At 40.8% G+C, this 20,448-nt stretch overlaps 1 long non-coding RNA gene across 1 annotated transcript; it reads left to right on the forward strand.

Moving 5' to 3' along the window:
- Positions 1–1,086: 1,086 nt before the first annotated feature.
- Positions 1,087–2,338, forward strand: LOC311022804. The gene is made up of 3 exons (XR_014598145.1): positions 1,087–1,207; positions 1,450–1,778; positions 2,052–2,338. It is a non-coding gene; the product is annotated as an uncharacterized lncRNA (long non-coding RNA).
- The last annotated feature ends 18,110 nt before the right edge of the window (positions 2,339–20,448 follow it).

The following is a 20,448-nucleotide window of genomic DNA, read 5'->3' on the forward strand; positions in this document are numbered from 1 at the left end:
TCTTCATTCAAACTATAAAGTTAACATACGTTAGCCGCCCTCTGGTCGTGAGTGGGTTATGCTATCACAGTTAGCTAGCTACGTTAACTAACAAATGCAAGCTATCATTTCTAAATGTAGTTATTTTGTGGCGGCATTGACGGTAGCGCAAGTTACCACGTGTAAGTTAGTTAACGTTACAGCTAATGTTATGTTCGTGACTTAAAATGCTTGCTCTGCTTAGTGTGTTTAATAGTTAACAGTGGCGCGAAGAGCCTAGCAAATGTTTATTTGCCGACATTACTGTCTTAAAGTGCTCTGCGGGTTCTGTTTTAATGCTAGTGAAGATAGTAGTAGTATCATATGAAACTACACAACGTTAGGCATCAATTATTACCAACCATGACATGCTAGCTTGTAAGGAAGGGGGTTAATAATGCTCCAAAGTTTTTTTTTTTTTTCGTTTTTGACACGTGGTGACGTTAGTTAATCCCCAGGTTCAAGCTGAAAACTTGACTGATGGTTATTTCTGCTGTCAATAGCATAAAGGCATCTGTGATCTTTTATTCCCCCTCCTAATTATCAAGTGTTCAGTATTTATCAGCCATGGTATTACAAGGCCCAGCTAATTCTAGCTGGTAATGTTACTTTGCTACACTGTTAACAGCATTTACATGTGGTAAAAAAAGTACCAAAATGTTAGCCAGCTTCCCTAAAATCATAAAATAAAGTATATGTGTTAGTATAATTTGTGCATCATGTTAGTAGCGAACACACTTTGATGGTTAACTTAAAAACTAAATAATGTATTCTCTTTCAAGTTCAGGGAAGCAGCCACCAATCAATTGTGTTCCTGCTGTGAAACCTATTTGGAAGCTCCTGCCAGTGATCATTGCTTGTGGTAACTTCTATTTACATTGTCATAAGGACATTTTTGATAATTAGGCCAGTTGGCTGGGGAAAGTATAGAATCTTCTCTTATCTGGGAAATTGTCTACCAGATCTACTAGGTTAAACTAAATGTAAATAAAAAATGAGGTGTAGTCTACTCAGTTAACTAAAGGTATCTTTTGTATCATGTTTCCTCAGTTATCCATGTATGTGGAAATGTAAAGACTGGCAAGAGATGGCAAAGACGCTCGGATACCAGAGACAAGAAATTGTGCATAAGAAGCCTAGCATTGAAGACGTCTTCGAGAGATGGCCTGCACTTTTTCAGATGGAAGAGGTAGGTTTTTAGATGCAAAGCATCTCAGACGCATTAGTCACCCATGCATTTACTAACTTAATTGTTAGCCTGTAGTGGTTTCATTGGCATGGCACTCAATTCACGTTTTTTTTTTTTTTTTTTTTTTTGTGTAGGTGATAATTTGGTTAGACTGTGCTGGTGATTCTGTTTTGTTTTTCTAGGTTTAAGTATTTCACCATCTAAAAACTTGTACCCTTCTTTCTGTATGCTCTACTTTTTAGATCAATGCCAAGTTCATCCGAATCACAACAGTTCCCTTGGAGACAAAGTACTTGTCGCAGTTGGACAAGCACTCCACCAAACTGCTGGAGGTCATCAGGAGCAAGGGAGGAGTTGTGAAAGAGAAGACCACCAGGACCTTGCAAGTTTTAGATGAGGTATCTATGAACAAGTTGTGTATCAGTGAGATCCATGGCTGAATTGATTGTTTAATTTTAATTGATTGTAACTGTTCTTACTCAGACTGTGGACATCACCATCAGAAGAGAATGCATCCTCTCTGATGATCTACCTGGGCGAACCTGTTGAGAATCTTATCAAAGAATACCAGGTAAGGGCTCTCACCCTCTCACACAGTTAACACCCACAGACTAACAGCCATATGTAATAAATAGGGTAAATATGTGAATTGTGTGAGTCTCATGGGACAGCTTTTTAACCCGACGAGAAATCTTGTCACTTTTAATCTCGTCATACCCCTTGTAATAAACATTTGTTTGATTTGCGCCTATTCAAGTTTTGAAAGTTTAGAGTTTATAAGAGATTAAGATTCGATTTCTGAAACAATAACGCTTATCTTTTCTTTTCTTTTTTTTTAATGCAGGAAAATGAGGTTGAAGAACTGGAGCAGACAACCATGGCGATCTTTATCACTGAGAAAGAGGATCCTCTACATCCACCCGAAGAAATTAAAATTGTCACCGAAGGAACAGAGGTCCTAAACGAGTTGCCCTTGGTTGCAACAGCTTTTGCCATGGTCTTTGGGCTCTTATACACACTCAACCTAAAATATCCAAAAAGGCTGCACTTCACCTTTGAATTTGTGCAAAAGGTCCTGATGGAGCTTGATGGAAAAAGGATGACCAAGAAAATCAATAGACTGAGCACCCAACTGTACAGCACAGAGGTTACATTTTCAGACTAATGGAGGGGACCAGGAGCTTTCTATCTTGAGAACTGGAGAAATTCACACAAGTCATCTTAAAACCCTTTTAAGAAAATCATTTGGATAACGTTTCCTGTCAGAAGAATGTTCCTACTTCTAATTCCTAACTGTTGATTCCATCATGTGAGTGATACTTAAAGTCACCAACTTTGTAGGCTCAGAGATTTTGTTTGAGCTATTATGCCTAAACTCTCAGTGTCTTAGGAGTTCCACTATTCACTGTCTGAGGAGCAGTTCCAGGATTTGTGTTCAGCTGAAAGAGTCTGTTCAACATCATAGACATTTGAAACAGGTGTACAATGCTGTCAAAATAACATTTAATTATATTTTAGGATGTTTTAAGGTGAAATGTGTTCCGTCAGGAAAAACCTTCCCAATTCAATATTACTACAAATGTGATGTCATCAAGTGAAGATTTGAATTATGTAACAAATTTGTGGGCTCAAAGCCATTTTGTCAAATTACTTGTATTTTAGGTTGAACTGTGGTTGATATTTTTACACTGCTGCACACACTGCCCCACCACAGTCTGTGATGTTAGAGTACCTTTTTTTTGCCATAGACAGATGTTAGTACCTCCAAAGACCTCACAGATTAGGGTGAGGCAGTGTGTGCAGCAGGGTGAAAATATCAATAGGGCAGCAATTGATCATGTGTTTAGCTAATAGTAAGGCTTACACCTGAATTAGAAAACGTATGTCCTGGTAAATTTGCCATGGGTACTGCATGATGTCTTAGTAGTTCGACAGGACATTTAAAACAGATGTTGAATGTTTATGGAACAATAAATATGAATGTATTCTAAAGGAAAGTGTTCTGAGTAGTCATTGATCAAAATGAATAAAAAGCTATTTTTAATTGAATTGAATTTGATTTACTATACATTTCAAATAATGACAACTGTTACTTTTTTATTTGAGACAATCTAAAATAATTAGTTTGCTCCAAACTAAAATGATTCGATTGCTCCAACCTTTAAAAAGTGGTTGCATGGATTTAAACTTTTCAGGTTAAACTAAATTAAATTTTTGCTTCGAGTCAATGTCAAATATTTCGTGTGATTGATTACCTCAATTTTTTTACATTGATCCAAGGGTTTTATTTTTTCAGTGCAGGTGGCGAGAGGTAGAAGTGTCAGCTGGTATCGCTGAACTCCACTCTGATGTCTCTGCTATTCAGGATCCCGGCTATATTCCTGGTGTGCATTTATCCCACTCCACTTCAGCATCCTACCCCCTCAGTTACTTCACTTCACATCCTGATTCGGTCACATGAACTGTAGGTCCAAGAGTGAGACGTTCAGAGTAGTTAAATAGGTCAAATAGAGCTATTTCAAATCCACAATGCAGTGGACAATCCTGTAGCTTCACCTCACCCACATATGCAGTTTCATCCAAAAATAGATCACATAACAGATGATGAAGACACTCTAAATAATAGCAGACTAATTTGTTCTGCTATACAATTTATTCTGCTATTGGCCTGGTTCTAATTCCTTAATGCTTCAGCAAACAATTATATTATAGACAAAAGCGTTCTTCCAACTTTGTGACATGTGAAGTGTGAAGGCGCTTGGTCTTGCCAACACAATAATGTTGTATTGTATTCTATTCATGGGCCTGTTTAACAAAAGCAAATTGTGTTCCTCTCCGTTGCCATTATGCTCACAAATTGCTTCAAGGCTATTGCATGCTCATGCCTGAGTCACAATCACGGCATTTATTTTGATTATGAAATGCCTATACAAAAAGCCAATTGTTACGACCCCAATTAACAATTCAAGGTAGCAGTTTCATCTCCAGGCTCCAGGCTTTGGCCGGAAACAAAACACAAGGCTTCAACCTAACTCCTAACTGTGACAAAACATAGGGGGAAAAATGGTATAAAAATAAAATGGCTACCCACTCCTATCACCTGCTACCTCAGGTTTGAATAGGCTAGGACAGAACAGTTAGTTAACACTTAGGCCAATATCTCTTGATTCAACATTAATAGTTACTTGACACAGTTGCCAGTATCTCTTAGTTCAACACACCAGCACTAAACACAAAAGACCTCAGCTAGCACACACAATCCTAAGGTCGGATCGGCCTCCATTGTTGGAAATGGGAGAGGAAGCGACGGCCGGAGGTTGACATCAGCTGGTTTATATCACCCACATTAGCAAATCCAGCAATCCCATCACCTGAGCCAATCAGAGAGATCACCACCTGCAGCGTATTACACACAAACACACACACAACGAGTGCACACACTGAGGAGGGGAGAAGAGAGAGCTGTTAATACAGAAACAAAACAAAGTAATGACCATGGGTCATAGCACAATTAATACAAATGAATTAAACACTATAATTCCAGTTATACTGAATTATTTGATAGTTTTGTACCCGATTGTTGTCACACCATCCAACACAGCACTGAAATACCTCGCTAAAAACATTGAGAGTAAATACAAAAGCTAAGTATCGGAGAAAAAAAACCTTACATACTCATCAAAGTGGTACTTCCTTCCTTCCTTCCTATGTGTGCACTCTTGCTGCCGGACACTGAAAACGTTACCAACGGGTCAGGGGACTTTTGCGGACACTATCCAACCAAAGACTAAAGGTCTTTTGGGTCAATCTCAGTCTGGTTCCAAAAACACACAACTCATGAAGGGACAAACTGAGTAAAGCCATCAATCACATTGGCATACTGTCTGCAGTGTCACCGGAGATGAACACCCTGCAGTGTGCACAGTATTTCGAAAAGGGAAAATGACTCAAATTTTTGACCTCCCCGGAGGAAAAACCAGCTCTCAGAGCGCCTCATTGTTCTCGTAAGATAGAACTCAGTGTCCTTTCACTAAAAAAAAAATGACTGTGGGTTCAAATTAATTTTCCAAACCAATCACTCACCAACTCTGCTTGGTCAAAAGGCAGAACATTTACCTCGGAAATGCAGGACATGAATATGACTAAATGAAACCTTTCCATTCAAAATAATTAAATTCAATAATTTGCAAAATGGTCTTGAATAAAAGCACAAATTTGAGCAATAAGAGATGGTTTGGTTTCTACTTGCTGGTTCAAATAAACACATATTCAGATAGAAAAACCAGGAAACAATCCCATTAATGCATAAATTCCACATTTGTGTAACTTGTCTATCTGTCTCACACATTCTCTCACAGTTATCTGTGGCAGCATAAATTCTTGGCGGTTCACAGATGATTTGTACCCCGATGTTTCTGCATTTTTCTACATTTAACGTCTAGAGATGTTTTGGACTCAAAACACATTGCATTAACTGTAAGGCCGGAACTAGACTTCCTAAACACTTGGAGGGCCGATCAGCTCTAAAAGATGCACTAAAACAGACTTGAAGACACTCACTAACATGGTAACAACAAGTCATGAACAATCTATATAGCAGCTCTGTAGGACACCGGCTTTCCAATCAAAAAAATATGTGATGTTGCAAGTAAAATGGAAATTCTCTCGTGTCAGCCAATATAATACTGCACTCGCTTTCTCAAATGTAATACCCAGAAAAATGGAATTCGGGCCAATACGATATTTTTGGACTGTGCGATACTACTAATCAATAGAAACCAGAAGAAATAATTTTAGTAATCAATTATTCTATTACTCTTACCCAACACTAGTAAAGAGATTAAAGAGCAATTTGAGACTACAGTACATGAGTTTATACAGATAATCCAAAAAAAACGGATTGTTTGCCAAACCCAAACCATGATTATGCAATCATACCTACCCTAGCAACCGTAACTAGGTAGAAGCAGTGTAAATGGGACATGTGTCGTTAGGGACACTTCAAGTGTAACTTTCATCTGAAAATAATCCCATTATAACTCAAAATCAGTTTGTAATAGTGAGATTATATAGGAATAAGATGCACTCAGGCAGGCGTAGAGGTCGTCTTACTGCTCCTCGGGTAGGTCAGTTAGAGGTCAGAAAAGGATAAGTGTTGACCTGAAATCTAAGTCAGAAATACATTCCTAAATATAAATCTGCATCCGCTCAAAGTAATTGATAAATTAATCTTAAAATGAACATCAACATCAAAAATCTAGATGAGAGCATTTTATTTTTTAAAGAACCGACGTAGTATAAAGATACCCCTTTTCCACCGAGGCATTTTGAGGGCCGGTTCGGAGCCGGTGCCCGGCTCTCGGCCTGGAAAACTGGTTCCCAAGCGGCCCCAACTCCTTGCTGGGCTGGAACCGGCCCCGGAGAAGGTCTTGCTTACGTTAGGGGCTGGGGGCGGGGTTAACGCTCGAGGCAACGGGTGAAAATACGCCGCTGCAGAGTTTTACTAACGTTACTGTTCCCGGTAAGTTTCATTTTTAAATTGTTTCACCTCGTTGCAATCCAACGACACATTTCTGTTTAGTTTACCAAGCTAGTGATTACGTTCGTAACAGCAGCAACTAGTGGCTTTGCTTCCTCGGGTAATGTAAGCCGACCGGCTAGCTAGCCAGCTCGTGTGATATTGCTAACAACAACGTTAGCATGCCACTTTCTGACTGCCGTTGGCTCACTAAATGTTACCAACTACCAACGTGACTTAACATCTGTCTTCACAGCAACATGGACACGTTTGTGATTAAACCGCTGTTCTCTGGTTTGTGTTTGTAGAGCTGTCGGACATCGGCGATATTGAACGGAGGTCCAACCTGCAGATGACTACACATCAAACACTCCGATCTATTGATCACACACTGTTCTACACTTTAAAAAATTTTGTGATTTTAGTATTTTGTGTATTTTATTGTTATTGTATTATTTGCCAAAATAAACACTTTCTGAAGAGACATGTCTGCTATGCTTGAAATTAGCGCTGCGGGGAAACCTCAGACGTATACACTGACGTAATGACGTGGCTCTCTGGGCTCTCTAGCCGGTGGAAACGCAAACAGGTTCTCAGACGGTTCGCAAGTTGAACCAACTGCGAACCAGCACGGGCACCGGCCCGGTTCCTGAACTAGGTTTGCGTTGGTGGAAAAGGGGTAAGAGTGAGAAACTCATGGCGTTAAAAAGACAGTGTGTAGGAATTACTCCCATCTAGTGGTGAAATTGTATTTTGCATTCAAACAAATAGTGCTCATAGTGCATCGCTTTGTTGCTACGTTAGCCGATATGTACCAAGAAGCTATGACAACATGTCATCCAATACCACTTCACCAGTATTCTTTCAGGTGATGAGGTTTATTTTTGGTAGCCTTCCATTACTATGTCGTAGCATAGCATCAGGTAGCAAGTAGACACACAACAAACACAAACGAATGTTCCTAAATATCCAGGATACCTGGGATTAATGCATCACGGGCAGATGAAAAACTACATAAAAGTCACTCTCCGGGAGCTCCAGGGGGGACAACGGGACGTGGGCGTGCCCATATCCAAGATCCGTGCAACACGGGCGGAAGAAAAAGCTCCGCGAAATTCGCTCTTCCAGGGGGGGCAGCGGGACGTGGGTGCACTGGTGTCTGGGAATGGCTGCATCATGGGCGAACGGAAAACTCTGTAAATGTCGCTGTCCGCCCCAGGGGAGAGCCAGTCCTGCATGTGCACCCTGCATGTGTATGAAATCGCGTTTAGGGGTTTATGTCCCTCCAACGACATGGAAGCCTCCTGAGGACTTGTCCAATGTAAATACAAATAAGAAATTCTTTGTCTACAAGAATAAATCTGATTATTGGCAGAGGTAATTATACACTTATAAGGACCTATTTACGAATGAGGATATTGATTTTAGCTAATAAATTACACAGTACTTCGCCAGCCAGGTATGTACCAAACATACTTATTTTAACAGAAACCACAATCTTTTCCTAAACCAAGCAGTTTTAAGTTAACCAACAAAAAATAAGTTTATGTATCAAAGGTAACAGAGGTATCCAAGAAAACTTTATAGCATGACTTCAACAGTTACCGCTCGGTGTTCCCTTACATCAGGGCTATTCAATTAGTTTGGAATGAGGGCCAGTTGATGGAAATGATCCAAAATGAGGGGCTGGAAAAATATGGCTTGAAAATGATGAGCATCACATTAATAGCTACAGATACTGTAAAACACTACAACGACATATGAGTGCATATATTCTCTTATTTTATCAAGTAAAATACAAGTTATAGGTTTACTCAACAGCTTAACAGTTCATAGAAATTCAGGTAGAAATAGGTTAACTCAGAGTTCCACAGCTTATCAAAAAACAATCCTTATTTTATTAACATAGGCTGCCTAGTGTTAACTAAGGGCACACTCACACCAGGGCCATTTGATCTGTACCGTGCCTCGGCACAATTCCCGATTCGCTTTGCACTCAAACTGCTCCAGCCCAAACGGCCCTTGGCCCGATTGCCGGTTGTACATACGTCATGACGTCCTAATACTTCACACGCTTGATGTTGTTTTGAAGGAGCGCCGTCTGCATATATTTCTAGTCAACACTCGACCTGCATCATCGTATGTGAGCACGAGCGGATCTGTGCGAGCAGGCAGCGCGAGCGCAGCAGATTTTGGATGGAGACACAGCCGCATTTTTATTATAAAAGTACCGGTCCGGTTCTGCTCACACCACGAGTCTGAAGAGTGCAACAGCTTATCAAAATAGAGTGTCAACTTTTTTAAAGTAGAAAGCGACATTGTGGTGGTTCAACGAGGCGGACGGTCATCAGAACAACATCAAGCGCGTAAAGTACACGTAGAAGAACATAGCGGGGGCGCGCGGTGAGGATTGCCACTATACGGCCACTATACGGCCAGCATTTTTTAATGTTTTTCCCACTAAACGGGCCAGTAAATATTCCTTTTTACCCGGGGGCCGCCAATTGAATAGCCCTGCCTTACATCATGTTTTCATCACATTCACACCTGATACCTCAAGGTGTCGCAGATATGTGCCTATTTTTTTAATACAATGTCCTAGACCATCATCAGACACTACTGGCTGATACAGAGACATTAGTATAACTCAATTTTCTTTCTTTCTTTTTTCTGAGATTTCTATCTCACTTCTGATTCCCTGTAATCTTTCTACATTCATAAAGCCTTTCAGCGTCATAAGTGATTCGATTCAAGAGTAGATCTCTTTATAGCCGGCATAATGGACTTAAACTGAAACCAGGGCCGACTCACAGCTTTAATCATAATACTTGAAGGTTTGATAATTGTGACTATATGAGTTATGTAAAAATCCATTAGGATATTTGTACGTGTGACTGTGTGGCTATAAAGCGAGTACTATGCAGACAATCTTGTGCCTCGTCACCTTGAAGGTCAACTTTGGAATTGTTCAATCTCAAAAAATGGTATTGAGAGAGAATGGGTGCAACAGACTGTAGCGTTACCTCCATTAAAGTGCTTGTTTTGTCCGTGATGGACTCAGATTGTTATTAGAACTGTCTGACAACATCATGGAAAGGACTTTACAGAGAAATAAAACATATTTCTTTAGGTAGCTCCAGCCCCCCTAAAATAGGCCTAACAATGTCACTGGGTTACGCTATTGAGTGATAACATTATTATCAGCATGTTTGCATTTGGTATTAGCTTGTTTTACTACTATACTTATTCCTAATAATTAATTGACTTTTTTTGTTTTCGCTTTTTGTAAAGCACTTTGAGCTTAATTATAAGTTATGAAAGGTGCTATATGAATAAGGTTTATTATTATGTTATTTATTAGAAATGCCAATATAGAATTAAAATATGTTCTATAAATAGATGAATCTGACCACAATTATTTGAATCGCTTAGCATTGTATCATTACGAAGTACTTTTATACATGGCACTATAAGCTGCACTACACATTATAATTGGCCGGTTTAATAAGCAACACAATTTTGTACAATATGTAATAGGGAGTCCCTCCACCGTGTCACTATCAGCCATGGGGGTCCTGAAAAATGTTGAAGACCTCTGTACTAGTGCATTTAGAGCTGATGTCCAGTAGGATGACAGAATCAGACATTTGTTTAATTTTCTACAAAATAAGAAAGATTTGTCTTGTCCGATAAGATTTGTCACAAACCCTACTCACAAAGAGCCCCACTAGTAAAGTTTTTGACACTTTCCAAACAAGTCCCAGCTGTAAGAACTCCCGTTGTCTGCAGGCTCTGTGGATATTCAACACTCCTCTTCCCATGCTGTGTTCCGCCGTACTTGAGGGATGGCTGTCATCCACAACGGCAGTCGACCTTCTTGTTACCATGGTGACTTGAATAAGCTTTTCATAAGCGCAAAAAAAAAAGAAAAGAAAAGGTTTGTGTCTTAACTAGTTTGCACAACTTTACAATGGAACGATATTTTTATCGGGCCTGATTACAGAAATGAACAACGAGCAGGCTCTTGTTTCATTATCTCTGATCCTCAGATACAATTTTAGTTGCATTTTGTTGTGCAGAACACCACTTCGGAAAAAATACCTATGGATTAAAGGCATCATACCGTTAATCTTAGACTGAGAAATTACCAACAGCTGTTGGTACACCAGAGTAAACATTGGTGATGGCGACAACCGAGGGGAGAGAAGAGGCTGGAAAGAGAAGCCATGACGGCCTAGTTCTTCTAGACGGGTAATTATCTGCTTTTTTTGCGTGAAAGGGGTTACATTTATTGAACTGTGTATCCACCGTTACTCTTAGATCGCGTATGTATATTCGCCAACATTTGCTAGACTGTAGGACACCATGTAAGCTTGTAAGCTAACGGAAGGTTAGGTAACTTACATGGTTATATGTAATCTGCAGCTAATGATATCTTGGGGCCCTAGTTTCGTAGACCAGGCGCAGTCAGCTTTCAGCGCACCTGCGCCGCGCCGACGGGGTGTGTCCGCCTGGACTTTGCAAGTTTCGTGCACCGCGCAGGCTCGCGCAGGCACACCTCCCGTCTCGCCCACCGGCGCAAGTGGGAAAGAGGGAGGAGAAGAAGGCGTGAGTGGGAGACGAGGAGGAGACGAGGCGTGGACTGGGATTAATACAGCCGATTCAGGTCTTCACCAATCAAATGAGCTCCTCTCCTCTCCTTTAATGCGTTAGGGGAGGTTCAGTGCAAGTTCCGTCACTTGACAACCCGATGACAGAAGCAGCGCTGCTGCTCCCACCACACGCATCACGCGCTGTGCGCGCGTATCATAATAATAACAATGCCCATATTATAAAAACCAGGAGAGAGAGGGAGATGTTTTGGTCCGAGAGGCTGAGTTTCCGTTACGCGTGCCATCCGCCTTTGATCTGACGTCAGATGTGACGGGACAATCTATATATATATAAATGCACGTGTTGATTCAATGAGTTGCATTAAATAGTGTTTGTTGTGATTATTTATTGCATTTAAATGTGCCTGGAACTGTGGAAACCTGCCTGTGAGGTCTCGGTGACGTGTGCGCACTGCGCGCCGTCAGCCAAACTTCCACTCCGCCAGCTGTGATTCGCATTGAATGAATGGACTTTATTTACGCCTTGCGCCTTGCGCCGAGAGTAGACCAGGTTGGAGCTGGCGAGCTTTCAGCGCAGTCTCAGCGAGGCTTTTTGCCACGAAACTTCCGCTACGCCAAGCTGAATCTGTGACGCCTCCCCCTGCTGCGCCGCCACACCCATCTTGGTGCAGGCGATCCACCAAACTGCCAAACTGACGGTGCGCAAGGCTGCGCGGGTCGAAACTTGCATTGCGCCGGCTCCGCCACCCTGCGCCGCCCTGCGCTGCGCCACGAAACTAGGGCCCTTGGTGTTATTTACGTGTCCTCTCAGCTTTGAAAGCATTACGTTAGTTTGTATGAAATCTGCAGTAAACGCTACCTGTGTTATTTACTGGTCTCTCTTAGCTTTGAAAGTGTTACGTTAGTTTGTATGGAATCTACAGCTAATGCTACCTGCTAATGCAACTGGGTATCATAACTGTGAGCCTGTCCCAGTGCTGCTGTCCCAGTGCTCTATGCTGCCTCACAGTAAGTTGGCTTGGTGTTTGTGTGTCAGCCAGAGGTCCAACAGCTGGGGCCTATTCTACGAAGCGAATTCAACATACCCAGGGTATTTTTCAGTTATCCAGCTTAAGTAACATAGATTACATAGAGATGATGGAAGTGACGATGACTAAATATCTTAACCCCTTGGAGCCTGCAGGTGGATGCTGGGAAGGTGCAGGGTTAGCAGCAAGCAGACAGCAATACTCACGTGGCAGCAGTGGCACTGACAGCCGAAAGGGGGAGATGGGAAGTGTCGTAGCTTAAATAGACCGCCGAATAGGGAGGATGTGAAAGAAGAATATTATTGGAGTATGAGGTATGTCACATGAGTATGACGGAGCAGCTCGAGTGGTCCGCCTGAACTAGCTCGCAGTTTTTGTTGAGCAGCTTATTTCTTCAGACTTATTTGCAACAAAAAAGGGACAATTGAGGCCTATAGTTACTTATCAGTGCATGATGGTACTCGTAGTAATTGTATGCAGGTGTACACAACTCAACAAATAAAAGTCCACCTCTAAACATTAACATCATTTTTGATAACCTCCATCTGCTGGGGCCCTAGTTTCGTAGACCAGGCGCAGTCAGCTTTCAGCGCACCTGCGCCGCGCCGACGGGGTGTGTCCGCCTGGACTTTGCAAGTTTCGTGCACCGCGCAGGCTCGCGCAGGCACACCTCCTGTCACTCCCACCGGCGCAAGTGGGAAAGAGGGAGGAGAAGAAGGCGTGAGTGGGAGACGAGGAGGAGACGAGGCGTGGACTGGGACCGCCAGGATCATTCTTTGGACATGTATGCAGCATATTCAGAATATGCGTCTCAATTGGGGGATTTTACACACAGCCTCTTGTCAAATAGGAAAAAATTATATTAACGTTATGTTAATCAGAATGTAGAAGGCTGCATCATATGAACAGGGATATCAATGGAATTTTTACCTAGGTAATACATTCGGAATAAGGGCAAAAACTGAATATTCAGTGTTAAAAGAAACCAATGTGACTGTAGGTGGGAGACTGGAAATTAAGCACAAGGGTTTTCGGATGCAGCCCCTCCACCCAAATGCTGGTAGAATGCTGATGGAGGGTTTCAGATGCTTCTCGGCCATCTGACAAGTTATTAGTTTGAAGCATACCGACAGTTTAAGCGCATTCTGATGCCTCATTGGTGATCTATTAACTGCCTACAGTTACAGTTCAAAGTATAGAGATGTGGCTGAGTCCTGAGCTTATAGGGGGTTAAGGCTGAGTTGTGCTACTTCTGCATTCAGTGCTAAGAGTTGACAGTCGTTACCGGCAGAACAAGTGGTTGTTTGTCAGGAGAACATAGACAAAGGATGTTTGCAATGTTTCGACAAAAGCTGTTGCTGACCAACGTGGTTGCTACAAGACAATGAAAATAAAATACAAAAACACAATAAAAATTTTTTTCAAAAGCTTCGCTTGATTCATATTTTTATGTAATTTTGATTTCAATTGTTCAAAAAAATCTATTGTGCAAATAATAGAGGTAAAAAACAAAAATGCTCGCTCTAGCTCGTTAGCAAAGAAGAAAAACTGTCAGGAACAATGCCGCCCTCTGGATCAGTCATTGTTGAGTTTCAATAAAACAACAGGTAAGGTTTGTCTGTCCTTTTAATGGAACGGCAGCATGTCCCGGTTGTTTCCGTTCAGGTGATTTCAAGTAAAATGTATGCTCTTCTTTAAAGTAAACAAAACCTTGATCAACATACCAACATATATATATATATATATATATATATATATATATATATATATATATATATATATATATATTCCCAATAGGCAACAGCCAACAGGCATTTTGACAGCAACCACAAGCTGGTCAGGTGGTCTTTCATGGCTGTGTGGATGGCTTTAGCCGGGCTATGATATAATTATGGTGCTTTTCCAACATCAGAGCCTCAACCATCTTGTCATTATTTATAGCACAGTACTTTGGCTTGCCCTTAAGGGTCAGATGTGATCATGGTATGGAAAATATAAATGTTACCAGTTTTATGTTGGAAAGAAGAGGATTGAACAGTGTTATTACAGGTGTATCTGTACACAACCAAAGGGTTGTGTACAAAGGGTTATTGAGAGACTATGGGCAGAACTCAATAGAGTTGTATCTAGACACTTTATAAACATCTTTAACTTCATGGAGGAACAGGGTGTACTGGATTCATTGAATTAACTACATTTATTTTGTCTGCATTATATTTATTTGCCAAGGATTGAAAGAGCAGTAACAGAATTCATCAATCAATGGAACAACCATGGCCTCTCCACACAAGGGGGGCAGACATCTCTTCAGCTGTGGCATTCAGGTGTCATTAATGCAGGAATCCATCCAGCTATAAATAGCATTTTTGATGCCAATAATTACTATCACATTGATGCAGAAAGGCTGTTAGTTACCTGAACTTCTAATGAATAATAATGTTGTTATTTCAGACATAGATGTAACCATTAATGAGAAAACAAATGAACCCACTTGAAAATGATAGGAACCATGGAATAGATGTTTTTTCTTCACTTCTGCACAGTCTTCAGTGAATAACATTGGAGTTATGTTAAGGTTTGTTAATACATTGTATTCCGTGAATTAAAGTTTTGTTAAAACATTGTAGAACATTTTATGAAAAATAAATGAACATGATAAACATTGGCTGCACGGTGGTGTAGTGGGTAGCACTGTCACACTCACAGCAAGAGGGACCCGGGTTCGATTCCCGGGTCGGATTCAGTGGAGTTTGCATGTTCTCCCCGTGTAAGCATGGGTTCTCTCTGGGTTCTCTGGCTTTCTCCCACAGTCCAAAGACATGCAGGATAGGGATAGGTTCATTGATGACTCTAAATGGCCCGTAGGTGTGAATGTGAGAGTGAATGGTTGTTTGTCTCTATATGTCGGCCTGTGATAGACTGGCGTCCTGTCCAGGGCGAACCCTGCCTTCGCCCAATGTCAGCTGGGATCGGCTCCAGCCCCCCCGCGACCCTGAATACAGGATAAAGCCGTAGACGATGGATAGATGATAAACATTTGTTCAAAGGTACGAACGTTCAAAGGCCAAAGGCCACAGGACAAGAGAGACAGACTTAAACAGGCAGAGGGAAAAACAGACAGAGACAGAAAGGGATACAGAGCATATGTTCAGCTTAATTGTTTACATTTTTTTTTTGATTAGAGAGTAGTATAACGTCCTTGTTAAATGGTCATGCTGCTGTGTCCTGACTCTGAAATAAGAATGCAACAATCAGACCACATGAAAACAGCCAGTACAATATACAGTAAGTCATACTGCTATAGGAAATACAATACCAAATACTAACCACCACCCCCTATCAATATTATATCAATAATGGGTAATGGTTATTAATATCAGTTATATTTAACCCATTAATATTCATATTTAGGTCAAATATATATATAGAGAGCGATGTTCGCTGGTTTATTTTATTACGATTTTTGATTGTGTTGTGTGTCCAAATTGCACTGTAGAGTGACTATCAAGAAAACAACAGTAGCCAGTCGCCACGAGGCTAAGCAGGGGAAAACTTTACCTACCGGATGCACTGGCTGTTCAATAAAACATCTCTCCAAAGGAATGCTAGTTTGTGTATATTTATTGCTGCTAAAAACACAAGCAGTGAAATGTTCCCACAGTCCTAAAAACATTGAGTCAATGCATTTTATAGATATCAAGCGGCATTTAATTTTCAATTCAATTCAATGGTGCTTTATTGGCATGAAGGTTTAACAACACTTTTGCTAAAGCATCTGTCCAAACACTTGGACATTGTGTTATAATCTTTCTTTTACTCTGATTGGTGTTGTTGTGAGGCTGGTCAGACTGTGTCTGAGAGACAGTTCATGCAGGTGAACAGCTGATTTTACTACCTGCTGATGTACCACCATGTGACTCACATTCCCGTATGTTACCATAGCAACAAAGCTACAAGACTACAAACTATACTAGCTGGCACCTACATGCACCTAATTCGACAGTGTACCTATCTGGGCACCCTGCAAGTTTGCAGTCGATCTGAGACTCTTAGGACCCGCGGAAACCCTGTATTAGGGTGGGAGTGAGGGCTCAATCCCCCACATGTTTGTAGTGGAGGCAAAAGCAGCTAACCGTGTAGCTCACCACCATGCCATATTACGTTGCGTTATGTTCGATTAAACAATAATTTAGAAAAAAATATTTATAATTACCCTTTCCTCCTTGATGTCTAAGAGCTGAAGCGTTGCGTGTGATAACGCGGCGCACACTCTCTCTGGACTGGAGCTGCAGTTGGCAGTGTCATGTTGCTGTGCTGTCCGGAGGGGAAAAGCGACTGACACCAGTACAGTGTGAAGTAACACTGCTGCCTCGGTTAGGCTATGTGCAGGCTGTTGGGCAAACAACATGGCTGACGATCAACACGTAAATCGCGCTGTGAATTGAGCAATTTTGTTGAAGGGAAGACCTTCGGTTTTACTGAAACACCTTTTGTTTGGTGAAGTGGACGTAGCCTTTGGGTTTGAAAAGTGAAAGCCAAAAGGCAAAGTGCCTTAGGCACTATTGAGCATTCTTTCAAATAGCGAGCAGATGGCGACTTCATTGGTGCAAAAAGAAGTCTATGAGAAAATTATTCTACTTCTTACTTGATTTATGACTTTAGTGAATTTTGTTAACATGAGTCCAGGTTCGGTTTTCTAAATGAAAAGGTGTCTAATTTTCCTGTAAAGTTAATACTTTACTCTACTTTACAAACAGAAGAACAAAAAAACAATACTGCAGAGACAGAAATAGTCTCGACACCAGGGCTCACACGCCATATTCTCACATAGACAAATTACCAGGATAATTTAAAAAAACGTAAAACGTTATTTTAGGAAAATAGTTCACCGAAATGTGTTTCCGAAGACATTTTATGCGAGAAATAAGCTATGCAGTTGCTGATTCTGTCTTTATGTTAGATCGACAACGGTCAGTTTAAAGGATTTTCGAGAGCGAGTTTCAAGGCGGCGCCCCGTCTCGAAACTCACCGTGACGCGAAGGGAGGGCTTAGAACACAACCTGTCACAATAGGGAATGTACACGCTAACAAGCAGACTCCCTGATCGCTAAGATGTCTATAACAACATGGGATATCTGCATACCTCTGCATGTGTTACAGATGGAACCAAATCTGTATATTTGTGTATTCTCTTTGCTTTATTTTTTGTTTCCTTTCAAAGATTTCACGTGCATTACATATTCATCTAGGCCCAAATATGTACATTCATGCACACATACATACATACATGCACCTGTATACACATATATCTGCCCCTGCCATGCGGCAAGAGTACATCAGCCTGATACTATTAAACGAATACTAAGGACTTTTGCTCCAGGGAATTGTCAGCTGCTTCATGGGTGAGTTAAAAGTAATATCTTTGAATGGTAATGGGATGAATAATGTGATAAAGAGAAAAAAGATTTTGCTAGAGATGGAGAAGGAAAAAGCAGATATCATTTATTTGCAGGAAACCCAGCCGGAGGTCCTTTGCTGCATGTCACACCCTCTCTCTCTCCTGTCTTTCCTATCTGTCCACTGCTAATAAGGTATGTATTAGTAGTTGGAAAAATAGAAGGAGTAGAGATTTCCTTTTTAAATATTTATTATCCTGGAATTTATGGTACAATTGATTGACTTATTAGCTACAAGGACGAAGGGAGTAGTTATCATGGCGGGGGACTTAAACCTGATGATGAATCCAAAACTGGACCCAAAAAATTTAAAGAAAAAAAAAAAGAATCTTAGAATTGTTATTTGTCAACATTTGACAGAATCAGAAGTCATCACTTGCACAATAGTCTGATCAATTGTCAAAATTAGTCAAGAACATAATACCATGAGTACCATATATGAATCTCTTGGAACATTTGATCAATTGAGTACAGTAATTGACAGTCAGGTGAAACTAGAACTTGACTAACAAAGGAGGAGTTTCACTCATCTCAGATGACCAATCAAACCGTATGTTTAGTTACCTGACAGGTGCTGTCTATGATTGTGAATGCTGCCAAACATATACAGTATATATCTATAAAGGTTGACCAGGACCAGTACCATTTCTGAACATGGAGGCACCTGGCCAAGCAAATGAACATGGGCAACTGCCTGTTCCATGAAGAAGAGGAGGAAGAGGAGTAAGGGTGCGTGGTGGTGGAATAGGGGGAAGAGGCCGAGGAGCACGAAGACACCATGTTGTCCCGGATGAAATTCGGGCCACAATTATAGACCATGTTGTCAACCACCGTCTCACAATGGTGGAGGCAGGTCGCAGAGTGCAGCCTAGTGCCTCGCTCTACAGTCTCCTCCATCATCCAAACCTTTCACAGGGAAACCAGGTATGTACTCATATCAGTCAATAATTGAACTATATGTTGTATACTGTAGGACTGGACACTGTGCATAAAGCAAGAAATGTACATTTACCTATTCATTTAGTGTGTGTGTGTGTGTGTGTGTGTGTGTGTGTGTGTGTGTGTGTTATAGCCCTGCAGTATTGTACCTCAATGGGATACAGTAGTATTCCAGTCACTGTTCAGTGATGCATTAGAATAGTGGTAAAAAGTAAAGCAACAATACAATTTCATTGGTAACTCATTCTGTAAGAAATACATAAGACATACATTACGAATGGATTTTTGTCCTTTGAATTCTATGTTTGAACGACAACCTGGCACGGGTGGCTACTCTTACCGTAAAATCCTATTTTTTTTTTCAGTTTTACACACAATTGTATTCTGTTAGCTAGACAAAAAAACGAGTACAGTAACCATTGTCAATGAAGGACTGGGCTAAGACTTAGTGGTGGACATGAGGGATATTTCACTTGTCCTCTGCCATAGTGACAACACGTCTAAACATTTTGACTTGCAGTACACAATGCCAAAGGGATGATGCATTTTGGGGGCACTGACTATTTATATGAGAAAGGAATTTAGATTTGACACATGAGCGAACTGTTTTGGGAGAAATATGAGCTTTTGCAGGTGAGCCATGGTGTTGTGCTGAACCATCCAGTTTTTTTTTGGCAAAAGCACCAAGAGTGTTGAGAACGTCCGGTCTGTTTCGAGAAATGAGCCAAAGCAATTGAGAAGGATCTTTTGTCTTTTGGGGGCACTGACTATTTATATGGGAAAGGAATTTAGTTTTGAAGCATGAGTGAACAGTTTTGGGAGAGATATGAGCTTTTGCAAGTGAACTATGGTGTTGTGCTGAACTGTAAGACTGTTTTGCCAAATGATCTTAGAGTTTTGAGAATGTCATTTCTGTTTCAAGAAATGAGCCAAACCAATGGAGCAAAACTGTAATAGATTAACCACTTTTGAAATCCCACAGTCCTCTACTATATGTAAACGTTCACTGCACATGCCAACTTGTTAAAAGGTTCACATCCAGTTTCCAGCCCAGTTTCACCACCAGTTACTACGTCAGGCCAAGTTTGATGCTTAAACACATATCAAGAAACATAACATTAGGAGTGGAAACTTACAACTGGGTTTCTGTCTGTTCTTCAACAACTTCAACAGAGTAGGATTGATCGGATGGATCTAATTCATTTATTTCATGAAGACTGTGCTTCCAAGTCAAAGTAAAAAAAAATGCTGTCAAAAGTAACTGAGCTCCAGAGGAACTAACACAAAGGACGGTGGTCCCATCAGAGCTGGAAGTGGACCAGAAAGAGAACAGTATCCTCTTTCAAATAAACTGACAATGAATGCATAAAGAGCTGATTTCCTTTTCGGTTCACTTTGATTGGTTAAAATAGGACTATATGTGAAAAATTGCTTCATCGCTATTGTCCTTTGAGGTTTTGGACAAAAACTTCCAATGGGCCATTGGAAAACTGTTACGAGTTGAAATTGAGGCTATATTTTATGGACCAAATTATTAATCGGCAGATTAAACTACATATGATGACAATCATTATTATGATAACAATCAATGTGAGACAGCAATCTATAAAAAGCAGAAAAAACTTTATCTTTAATCAAAGTGCAGGGTCTGCATCGTGCTGCTGCCTATAGCCACTCATCAGCTTAA

The sequence above is a fragment of the Eutrigla gurnardus genome, assembly GCF_963514095.1.
Source record: "Eutrigla gurnardus genome assembly, chromosome: 13".
NCBI lineage: Eukaryota > Metazoa > Chordata > Actinopteri > Perciformes > Triglidae > Eutrigla > Eutrigla gurnardus.